General features: G+C 46.9%; 1 protein-coding gene across 2 annotated transcripts in view; it reads right to left on the minus strand.

The window, feature by feature from the left end:
* Nucleotides 1-12,057, minus strand: part of TPCN1 (two pore segment channel 1) — a 42,254-nt gene that overhangs the window by 28,384 nt on the left and 1,813 nt on the right. The window contains exon 1 of one of the 2 annotated variants that reach the window (XM_064726613.1): nucleotides 8,617-8,637. The exons of the other annotated variant lie outside the window; for it this stretch is intronic. The gene's annotated coding sequence lies outside the window, so the exon portion shown is untranslated. Of the gene's footprint in view, nucleotides 1-8,616; nucleotides 8,638-12,057 lie in introns of those variants that run through there. 2 annotated transcript variants of the gene reach the window in all.

Raw genomic sequence — 12,057 nt, forward strand, 5'->3', positions numbered from 1 at the left:
AAGGAGCATAAACTTTCCAGAGCCCAAACCTCTCCCTCTGCAAAACAAATTCCCTGCTTAGGGGAAGGAAAAACTCTCCATGGGCCGAGAGCAAACAAACTCCTCTCATTCAGAGGAGCTCATGCAGCCGTGGGGGATCTCCAGGGCAGAGCTGAGAGGAGAATAAGGGACAGAAAACATCCACAGGAGGCTGGGATAAATCACCCTTCCCAGGCAGCAATTATACATCCAACTCAAGTCACTCTGGAATTCCTGGTTTTTGATGTCTGCACTTCTTCAAATAAATAGTAATTTTTTCAAAATTCCAACAAACTGGTAACCTCCTACAAATTCAGAGAGTTATAAACCAGCCCTGCAGGGCAGCTCTTCCATTTGCCTTGGAGCTCCCCCAGCCTGGCTCTCATTAGCCAGCTTGCCAGATGTTCTGCCTGCCAGCCAGCACACACTTTCTATGGCCTTGCACTGAAACAGGCTGAGATTCCCTAACTGGCTCACTGCCTGCCTCCAAAGCCTTCACTGGACTTCCCAGGGCTGTCTCCTAAATGCTTGAGCATGGTTTGGATGATAAGTCTCCATCTTGCCCAGATATTGCTATTTTAGCAAGTACACCCGTGATGACAGAACATATGAAGGCAGAAGTGACTTAAATCAGCAAAAAATATCCTTATTCTGTCATTCACACTGTTCATGCATCATGTGTGGAGTCAGTGTAAGATGCAATATGCAAGTTGCTCCAGTGAGTTCCATGTGTGAGTAATGTTTCTCTTGACAGGCAAAACCAGAAATGCCAAGGACACACAGCTTTGGAGACAGACACATCTTCATCCACGTGGCCTTGCAAGGTCCCCGATCCATCAAAAGAGGGAAGAGGAAGGAAAGCATCATTTCCTGCATGGGGGAAAGGTCAAACTGTCCAGGCACATGGGCTGGGCAGCTCCAGACACCAGTGTGTTCAGGGCTGGATGGAGCTTGGAGCAATCTGTTCTCCAAAAATGTGTCTTTTCCTTCCAATCGACAGCATTCCATGATTTTACCATTCTACCATTCAGTTGGAGTAATTTTTTTCAGGCTTTGCATTCCTCACTGCCATAACCTTCTCTATTTCTCCATCTTCACTGGATCTGTAATTCCCAAATTCAGTCACAGAGCCCAAGCTTTTGGTTTAGAACAAACATAACCAGGCATCCCACAGCACTGAACATGAGTCCAAGGAAGAAGGCAGATCCCAGCAGGACCAAAGGCTCTCTTGGTGCTCCTGGATCTCCTGAGCTCACACCCAGGAGCCCAGTGCTGGCTGAGGTTTCTGGCTCTCTCAGCTGCTCCCTGAGGCTGTGGTGAGGATGGACAAGGAGAAGGACAGCCATCCACAAGCACTCCTCTCTCCTGGAAAGCTCTCATCAGCTGAGCACTCACTACAGAAGGTGCAAATCCATAAAAAAACATGGAAACAAGGTAGATGCCTGCCCTTCCCCAACACAATCTGTGCAGGCATCTTCAGTCCCAAAGCCAAGATTTTAGTCAAGTATTGGAGTTGTTCCAGCACCAATGATGGCATTTTCCCTCCCAATGGCTCACAGGCCATGCAGCTTCCCCTCCAGAGGATAAATCTTCCCTCTCTCTTCCAGGAAGGCTGATAAGAAACTGCTCCTTGCAAGCACTGAGGCACAAACACACATGGGCTTGTCTCTTCAAGGCCAGGCTCACCTAGCCCAGAGAAAAAAAGCTGCCTGGAAAGCACAGCTGGTCTGGCACTTGGCCACACATCTCAGAGGTGAGACAGACAGACAGACAGACAGACACGGAAATCTCTGCCTTTGCTGCCTGATTGCCAGCTCAGCACTGTGCCAATGGGAGCATCGCGGGGCTGGTCCCTGCTGCCCAGAACATCTCAGTGCCTGTCCTGGTTCAGGGGACATTGTGGGAAGGAAGAGAACAGCCATGGGGAAGTCTAAACAATTTGCTGTCAGTTTGTTGCCTAGGAAAAAAGGGCATCTCCAACAGAGAGCAGTGCCAAGCCCTTCTGCTACAGGAGAAATCATCTACTTCGGAATATTCCGAGCCAGCATAACTGAGTCATGCTCTTCCTTGGAGACAACAGCACAGCAGAAACATATGCAAAGGCCTCAGGGCTCTTTGTCTTACAGTATTCTCACAGCACTCCCTTGCTGTGAAGCTCAACAAATAAAGTCACTTCAGCTTCCTATTTTACACAGGAAAGTTTTTTTAAAAAACACGGACGTTGCCACTTCCTGTGAGCGGTGAAAGGCGACTCCGTCCTCGCCTCGACTCGAGGATGCAGCAACACGAGCTCACATCCTGCCTCCAGCACCACAGGGAGCTGAATCCTCGAGAAGGAGGAGCAGATGTCCCTCAGCATGGTAAGCCACATTTTCTATATCATTGCCTCTTCTCAGTCGTGCTCCTTGCACGGCAGACAGCTGATGGGCAGCGCTGTTTAATTAGGGGAGCGCTGCATCCTCGCTCACATCTGCACTGCACACATGGAAAACCCCCTGGGCACAAAGCAGCACCATGCCAGAAGAGCTAAAGCATGGTAGGAAATGGTTTAGCCCCAGCAGAAAGCCTGGCTCCATCCAGGGAGCTCCGAGTGAGGCACAGCCAGTTAACCCTTTGCTCTGAGGCTTGGGAGAAGGGTCGTGGTGATTCACCACTTCCTGCACCACCCTCCTGGGGACAGAGACATTTGTAAGGAATAAAAAAAAAATTAAATTGAAGACTTCCAGGAAAATGAGGATGAGGATCATTTTCCCCATGTACAGCAGCCAAGCTCTGTGGTTGGAGATGCTCATCTGTGCAGTTCACTGCCTCATCTCCCCAGGACACCTGCTCTCCTCTGATCTCATCCCTGAGTCACTCCAGCTTTTTTTTCCTCTTGAAATATGATGTGGGAAGTTTTGGCCAGGAACTGTTTGATCCTGGGACAACTTTCACTCCTGAATACATAGCAGCAAGAGGCAGAGGGGCAGATCCCTCCTTTTTGGGATGTCTGGAATCCATAATTAGGTTAGCAAGCCTTCAGCAGCTGAAGATGAACTGACAGATGCAGACCACCCCCTGTCTAAGCCCTGCTCCACAAAGCTGCCTCCTGACAGATGTGGGATTAAACCCTCCTGCATCTGAGAGTCCATGAAATATCACAGGGAGAGCTGGAAGCAGGCACTCCTTCAAAATAAAACTGGAGCACAGGAGTTCCTGCCTTAACAGAGCTGCCAAGTCCAATCCAAAGCATTTTTACTCAGTAAAAGTCCCACAGAATGAAAGGTTGCATTAGGAAGCTATAATTAAGAACCTCACTTGTGTCAAGCCAAATTGCTGCTGGTTTCATATCCTTTATTTCTTATCTCAACAAATGAACCACAACAGCACCAGAAAGGAGAAGCCAAAGCCACAACAGAAGGATCACCTACAACTCCCATTATCCATCCTTTCAGCAGCCAATCTGCTCCATAATCTCATCACTCCGATCGTATCACAGCAACAAAGGCTTCACACACACTGAGATAAAATCATACCATAACTGGAATTAAATATCTGAGTCATTGAGGGGCTCTGTGGAACAACTAATGAATGGAAAAAACAATTGGAAGCAGTTAAGGTTTTGCTGAACCGAACCAAAAAGGAAAAACAGGAGAGACAGCTCTGCCTAAGGCAAAGAGAGAGAGGCCAGACATGAAATACACACACACACATTTCTAATTCATAATTTTGGAGGAAGTAATGGAAAGAGACAATATCAGAGTCCCTCAGCTCTAGCATTTCTTTAACATATCCTGTTACATGAAGGAATTTCCTCTTTCTGTTCCAAAAAGGGAAACCAGTGTCTCCTGCTTTTAACACATTAAAGATCTGCTTTGGCTCCAGTAACAACACAATGTCAGCAGTTTAAGAGCACGTTCCTCATTTCAATTCTCCAAAGCAGAGCCTCTGGATTTCCCTGATGCAGCTTGGAAAGATGTTTGATTAAGCTGCAATCTGGCCTTTTAAAGGAGAGCAGTGTGCTGCCAGGACCGACTGCCAGCTCCAGCCACCAGCAGCTCCCCAGGGAAGTCACAAATTCTGCACTGGGAAGCACAGGGGAAGCTTTGGGAGAAACCAGCATTAATTTGGGTAACAAACCTCCAGCAGGGCCAAAGCAGCACTAGAATGAAGAAAGCAGTAATAAGGTATGTGCCTTACTGACCTCTTTTCCCTGAAGAAAGAGGGATAGCAGGAAAATGACATAAATTTAAAAGTTAAATAACAAACTCTCAACATCTTCCCATGACAGGCTGAGACCAATTAGAGTTATTTGCTGTGGTGCAGCAATGCTGAGGAGGTAATTGTGTTTTGTAGTGTTAGAACACGACTCCACCACGCTGATTCCTTTGAAATACAACACTGCCACATCTCCTCTGCCTTGTCCCTCACACAGGGAAGAGAAGCTGCCAACTTCAGAGGAAGACACGTGTAAAGGAGCAGGGAAAAGCAGGGAAAACCCCAGTCCCCAGAGCTGGGGAGCTGTTCTCCATTAGGAAAAAAGGCTTCTGCACATTTATGGAAACCACTGCTGGCAGCAACTGGAGGTTGCATTTAATGGCTGGAGAGGAAGGAAGGAGTTAAACCATTGATGTGGCATCTGCTGAACAGCTGATTTTCCCTCAAATGGTCCTTGCTTCAAGTCCTACAGCCCTCACACAGAACCACATCTTCAGAAAATGGACAACTTTGACTCAAAAGTCTTCCACACACACAAAAAAAATGTCCTTTGAATCCAGATTTTAGAAGAGCCACTGCTGGTTTCCCATTGTTTGCCTGGAAATCTTGGCTGGCCTGCAATCTCCTGCCTGGTGCAAAACACCTTCTGGAAGAAAGTCACTGTCATGGCAATGTACAGACTGCCTCAGCTGCAGAAATCAAAAGTCATCTGCTGATTTTTAAATGCCAGCCTTTAGAATCAGCTGTTTAATCTCTATTTACTGTGGGGATGGAAGAATAGGTCATACAATGACTGTGTCATCTGGCTTTTCAGCAAATATAGAATATATTCAGTATTTCTTGAGCTTCCCTGTAACACTGTTGGAGTGTGAAACCCTGAACTCCTGACAAGCTGGAATCATTTAATATGATTTTTTATTTCTCAAGTCCTTTAGAGCATCTTTAACTCTGCTGACCACAATTCTCTTCAGGATTTTCCTCCCCTCCAGGTGCTATTCCTTCATTTAATATATATTTATCTAAATATCTGTTTATCTTTTGTGTTAGCCAGCCCAGACATGTGGGTACTGTGACTTTTTGCTGCCTCTCCAACAGCTTTGAATCTTCCATCAACATTTCTGTTTTCTAGGCATTTGTGCTGCCTCAAAGTATAGAAAATTTTGATTTTTAAGTCTTCTCTTTCACAACCACTAGAGATAAGGTCCTGCCACCAGCCTTGTATTTGAAAAGAAAGGGCTTTGACTTGGTCACTTCATCCCCCTGACCCAAATGTCAGAATTTTCCTCAGTGCTCCCACTTCCAGGATTGATCCTTTAGTCTTAATTCTACAGGCATTTCTTCGTTTGGTTAATGAAGACCAGAAACATATTGGTGCATTCTAGTGAAATCCACTTTGCTTTTGTGCCATAAACTTCCCCAGATCTGTGGGGGATAGTGAAAATCCTCTCTCTCTGCAAAAACAGTGATAGCTGGAACAAACCACAGGCATTCCCAAGTGGCAACACAGAAACACACACACATTAGGTGGGAAATACAAGTGCAGCTGGGCTGTCCAGCCCCACAGAACCAGGGGGTTTAACACAGCTGTGCAGACACAAACACCCTAAATTTTCTTCCCTCACACACCAAGCAGGAGAAGAAAAGCCTTTTGTTCCAAACAGACATCACCAGAAAAAGCAGCACTGGATGCTCCAAACCCCCTCAGTGTGATTCAAACCACAGCAGTGTCCCCTTGCCATGCCCAGGATCTGTCCCCAAGGCCAAGGTGCTGCTGTGACCAACACCAGGTCACCCCTGGTGTCCCCAGGTGAGGCACAGGTGCCCGAGCATCCTGCAGAACCACTCACAGATGGCCCAAACCCCAACCCTGCTCCTGCAGCTCCCAGAAAGCAAGCAGCCATGTGAAAAGCAGCCTTCTTCTCCACATGCAAAAAGCAATTATGGTAAAGACACAGGGAGAGCCCTGCGAGGTGCAGATCAAAAGCCAGAGACACGGGAGGCAGCAGAAGAGCCCGATCAAATTCACCACACTCTCCCCAGCTTAAGGATCAGAAATGGAGCGTTCTGCCTCATAAATTCTACTTCCAGCAAATTCAAGCCTAAATCCCCTGAAGGCAATAAGGAAAAGGCAATCAACAACAACTCTAACCACTTCCCAGATGCTCCTGTTTAGTTTATACAGCACTTCTTACAGCATTGAAATGGGTAAAATGGGATTTCAACGCAGGGGGGCTGACGGCAGCAGGCAGGATTCCTCAGTGAAGATACCAAGGGCAAAGGAAGTTCTGAGAAGCATCATATTGGTTATGATGAGTGAACTCAGCGTGCTCAGCCTTTGCTCATTTTAATCTGCCAGTACGCAGGCTTGGCTGAAGTGAACATCCTGCATCTACAGTGCCTTAAAAATCCACAGGAACCACAAAATGAGGGGGGAAAACGAACAAAGTGCTGCGTTCCCTGGGAAGCCATGAAAAAACTAATCACTGTTTGTTTCCAACTGTTGTTCCGCTTCCTGAGCCAAATGTTTCCAAGTCAGCTGTGGTGGCTGAGGAGTGACCGGTTCGAGCTGGAAAGCTGTCAATTGAAAATTGCAGCTCCAACACTTTCAAACTCCTTAACATCTTTTACAATTCCAGGACCACCTGTTCAAAAAAAAAGCAGAGCCCCCTGATGACACGACACATGGCTTTATCCCACATTTTCCAATGAAAGCAGTCAGCTCAGGGAGGAAACACCCTGCTCTTCTGCTCTCAGCCCAAAAAGATGGGAGTTGTGCTGGAGAGGAGACACACAATGGGCAGGGGCTCCCTCCCTCAAAGCATCAAGATCATCACTCCCATCTTCAGGGAGTGTGGAGCTTCCAGAGTCCTTGCCCCACTCTGCAGGATCCCCCCTGGATTTACAGTGTGAGGTGATCTCCATCCCCAGTGCTGCAGGAGATGACAAAGGAGAAAGAACCATTTGACTCCAGGATAATGGAACACTACCCCAAGTCTTCTCTACCTTGTAGATGCAGTTACCAGCTCAGATTTGAACAGCATGGGGCATTCAAGACAAAAATCACTGGGGTTTTTTTCTCTTTTTTTTTTCTCTCTCTGCGTGAAAGAGTCAACAGTGCAGAGATTCTGTTCGACAGAGCATCCCACTGTGAGACACACAACGTGTGCATTGTGCAAACCACTCTCCTGCAGAGCTCAGAAAACAAGGAAGGCTTGGAAAAAGTGCCCACAATGACTGCAGCCCTCGATACCTCCTGGTGCTTCACTGTGCTTGGGGTCCTTCCCCTGCAGGCACCACAGAGCCACGGTGAGAATGTCTCCACACAAATGCTGCTGAGCTTTGGACAACACAGGGCTCTCTCTCATCAAAGAAAGGCACCAGCTCTACACAAGTGTTTAAGCACAGCCCTGCCTCAAAACCTGAATTCTCAGCACAAGTGAGATCCCAGAGGAAGGTTCAGAGCACAAATATTTTTCATTATTTCTAACATCATAGCAAAAGATCCCCAATATCTTCTAAAAAAGCAGCATTTCCCCTCCTTCCTCTGAGCTTACAGAGCTCATCACCCAGGGAAACGAATTGTACTGAAGGAGAAAACAATAATCTCCTTATGTTTTGGGTGTTCGTTTCCATTTCCAAGATTTTCACCCCTCACTCATCTCACAGGCAGTTTTTGCTTCGCTTTGCTTGCTTAAAACATTCATTTTAAGTCATCTAGGCCAGGAAAGGATTAGAGGAGCCCTGGCAGAAGTTGCAGAATGCAAGGCTGTTAGGTCAGAGAAATGAGACTTTCAGAGGCAGAACCAACAATCCACCACAAAACCACCACTCGTGCTTTGGAAAAAATTCCTCTCTCTATAAATTTTAAGCAGGTGCATATTAAGAAAAATGAAGCATGCACAGCAATGCAAAACAGCACCTCCTCACAAGAAAGGAATGAAGCCTGCCTGTCCACTCCTGCACCAGGTGCAATCAGCACTTCCCAGGTGAGATTGTGACCCACAGGGGCATTACCTGACTCACCCTAGGTGCAAGGAGGAGCTGCTCCCCAAAATGAGCCCCAGCCCTGTGCTCTGGCCATGTTTCACCTCTAAAGGCAGCAGCAGAAGCACTGCTGCTGCTGCTGGAACTAATTAAAGGCAAATTGGTAGAACCAGGGGCCATGACGTGAGGAAATATCCTGCACAGCATCCAAGAAAGGCACCAGATAATCCAAAAGCCTGGCTGTCAGAAATCTTGGAATCTGCCAGGTCCAAAGCAAGCTTGTTCCCTCATCCCCTTCATTCCTTCACCTTAATTAGCTGCAGCATTTCAGACCCAGGGCCTCAGCCCCTCTGGAACAACCCTTGCTTCCACACAAGGATCAAAACCTACAGATCCTGCAGGATTTATTAAATCTACCTGAAATGCCTCTTTTCCTCCAAAGGCAGAAAAGCCACAATGCCTCCACAAGCAGCACAGGTCCCAAGGGTTTGTGTGGTTGCAGCATTGCCCACAGGTGGGAAATGTGTTTCAGGTGTTTGTTCTCTGCTTCCTCAGCCCTTCAGGAATTGTTTTACACCTGGAAACCTCACCCATGGCATGATGGTGGAACAGGATGAGTTTTGAGGCCACTCCAACCCAAACCATTCCAGGATTCTCTGAGATGATGCCATGACCAGATGGGCTGAAGCTGTGGACTACATGGACAAGTTTAACCCTCTCACTGCCAACACAAATCTGGTTCTGGAACCAGATCCAACACAGAGGAGATTTCTGTCACTTCAGGTTGCATTGGCTACCAAACACATCAAATCCAGGTAATTCACATGCCTCAAAAGGAATATTAACTGCTCCAAATTCTAGGTGTCTAGCTGGGGCTTAGTAAAGGATTTTTTTAAAGACAGGTTTGGTGTCTACAACATCCTTTAATGCTGTAATTAGACTTTGTGTTCAGAACCACCCCTGAGTGTCCAGCAGGAAGTTACAAAAGGAACAGCTCTGCTGAGAGCCCCTTCCCACATCCCACCAGGGAACTGTCCCAAGGCAAGGGCAGAGGGCCCCTTCCAGCACACCCTGGCCTTCCCTCACCCAGCACCCCTGGGCAGCCCCTCCACCCTCACCAACAGAGAAATCTCATTTTCTTCACACCCCTTGGGCCACCTGCTCGTCCCCAGCAGTGCCAGGCATGTATTCACCTTCCCAAATAATCCACCTGCCCAAAAGGCCAGGCTGGCTCTGGTTTTCCTGACAATTCACTTTTCAGGCAGCAGAAAGTGAGATTGCACCTCACTCAAAGTAGTTACAAGTTCCCATTTTCCAACAATCCTTCTAGAAAACATCGCTCTTGGCTGTTGCAGTTGCTCTCCCACCTCCCTAATAATTAGATTTTTACCTCAATAGCAGATGCAGTTGCTTTCTTGTAAAAAACCCAGAGTTGAAAGATGACTTCTTTCCCCCTGCCATCACCCATTGTGTGAGAAAACAGACAATATCCCATTGTTCCATGTACAACACTCTGAGCTGTACTTTCTGCTCTGAACACACTGCAACTCTACTTGAGGCTCCAGCAATTTCCATGCAGGAGGCAAAGGAGAATCTTGTACCTGATCTAATACAGGATAAATCAATGTGCACTCATTTGTTGTTTATAGCTCCCATCAGCTCAAGGAGAGACACTGTCCTGGAGTTTCAAGGCTATCCAGGCTGCCTTTGTGGATGGAAACAGACACTGCACTTAGGAGGTGTTTTGAGAGCTCTGTTCAAACATTTCCCAGGAGTTCAGGAGGGATGGGAAATCACTAAACCCTGGCAGCTTCTCATCACTCTCAGGACAGGATTTTGGGAAAGGCCAAGCCAGGTTCACATCTCCCTTCTTGCCTTCTATAGAAATTCAGTCTCCTATTAGTCACTGCCCTCAGGCAGGGGCTGGGGAGCTTAATTGGAGTTTGTGTGAGATGCTCAGATAAGATGTGCTGGGGAAGGGCAGCTCACATTCATTACTGTGCATCCAGGTGATGCAAGAGCTTCTCCCTGTCTCCTTCAGCTGCTGGAGCTGCAAAGAAAAATTACCCAGCCCAGTCAGAAAACCATCAGCACCACGGGGAGCACATTTTTCTGGATGTGGCCTGAATTCCTGTCGACTTTGCAGGATTCTGACCCTTTGTGGTGGCTGCAGATGGGAGCTCCCTGGAAGTCCTGTATCCCAGCACAAGCCAAGCAAGGCAGAGTTTAATATTCCTCCCCATGCAAGTATTTTCTCTCATTAAATGCTTAAGAGCTGGAGGATTTGGGAGATTAATTTTTGCAGCTGGACATTTTCTTTAAGAATGCAATTTTCCACACAATTTTCCTCCTTTAGCTCTCTTTTATTCTAAGCCCAAGACACCCACTTACCCAGGAGAGGACTCTCCTGCAAGGTCTGGAAAGGAATTCACTTCAGTCCTTTCTTTTCACATCTGCTACAGGCTTGCTTTCAGAAAACCCTGTTTTACTTATTTCAACAGCACCAAGAATCCACAACTACAAACTCATTTATCCAAAGACCTGACTGGAACAAAACCAGACCATGGATAGGTTCTTTTTTAATTTAAAAGCACAAGAAGTTCCTCAAAAACCACAAGAGCTGATCCACTGAAGCCCAGAGGCACACAGCACTCAGTGACATGGCTGTGACAGGCTGGAGAATGCACTGCAATTCAGAGGGGTTTGTGCACACAAAGCAAGGGTGAGATTTAATTATCAGCAGCCTCAAACATGTGATTGAACAAGGGGCAGCTACAGCCACTGTGTCTTTCCCCAGGTGTCACTTGGAAGAGGATGGGGGGGGGTCCTTCACTGCCTGTTCTGGGGACACAGCTCAGTGACAGTTTTGTGTTTAACCTGCCATTGAAGCCCTTGGAGTTGATGATGGCCAGGCACAGTAATGAGAGAGCTGCTCCTCCAAATTCTGAATATTCAATTATGAGAGTTTAGGCAAAGACAGAAGGAAAGAGAATCCTGGCCTTCCCTGTCCCCATGTCCTCACCTTCACTCTGGCAGTCTCTCTCCCCTTTGAAGCACTTCTCACACTTTTCCCCTGGAAAATAAAAGCTTCTGGCTGAAGAGGTGACATCCCACAGTTCTGTTAATGCCATTTCAGCCCTCAGCAGCCAAGAGGAGGCAGAGCAGAAGGGACACATTTGACTCCTCACAGCCTCCACGAGACACAACTTTGCTGCATTTCACAGCAGATTTGCTGTGCAGGCAAAGAGCAAAAGCTGGGCTGCACTGCTGGTTTTTAAACAAGCTTCCTTTTGCCAGTGCTGCTGCCAGTGGGCTCCCTCCCTGATTTAAGCTTCCCGCTTCCCAGAGATAAAGGTGCCTTTCAAGTTGTTGATGCCAGCCTTCCCCTCCTAATCCCTCATCCCACCCTGACTTCAGAAGGCTCTGTATCATCCCCCATTGCTTCCAGAGCATAAGCTTTATATTTCTGCAGCAAATCCAACTTTAACAGTGATTAAAACATACAAATAAGAGACATTTCATTTGAAGGATGCCAGGAAATGAGTTCTCAAAAACCACACAGCGATCCTGTAAGAAGCACAAAATTGGTCCCCAAAGAACTTCCCTGTATTTCAATGTGGAGAACTTTATTTATTAATACATTCATTCTCATGCCTCTGCTTTAACACAGTCATGCTGGCTTCAAGCAATTGTTAAGCCTCACACAACTTCTTCTTTGAAGGGATGGGAGGCGAGGAAAGAAAAGAGGGAAGAGTGATTAAAATTAGTCACAAGGAATCCTATAAATACACCCGTGGATGGAGGAAGAAATCTCTCTTCTATTTAACTTAAAATAGAGGGCTAAACTTTAAAAGACAA

Source organism: Zonotrichia leucophrys, chromosome 15 (genome assembly GCF_028769735.1).
Source record: "Zonotrichia leucophrys gambelii isolate GWCS_2022_RI chromosome 15, RI_Zleu_2.0, whole genome shotgun sequence".
NCBI lineage: Eukaryota > Metazoa > Chordata > Aves > Passeriformes > Passerellidae > Zonotrichia > Zonotrichia leucophrys.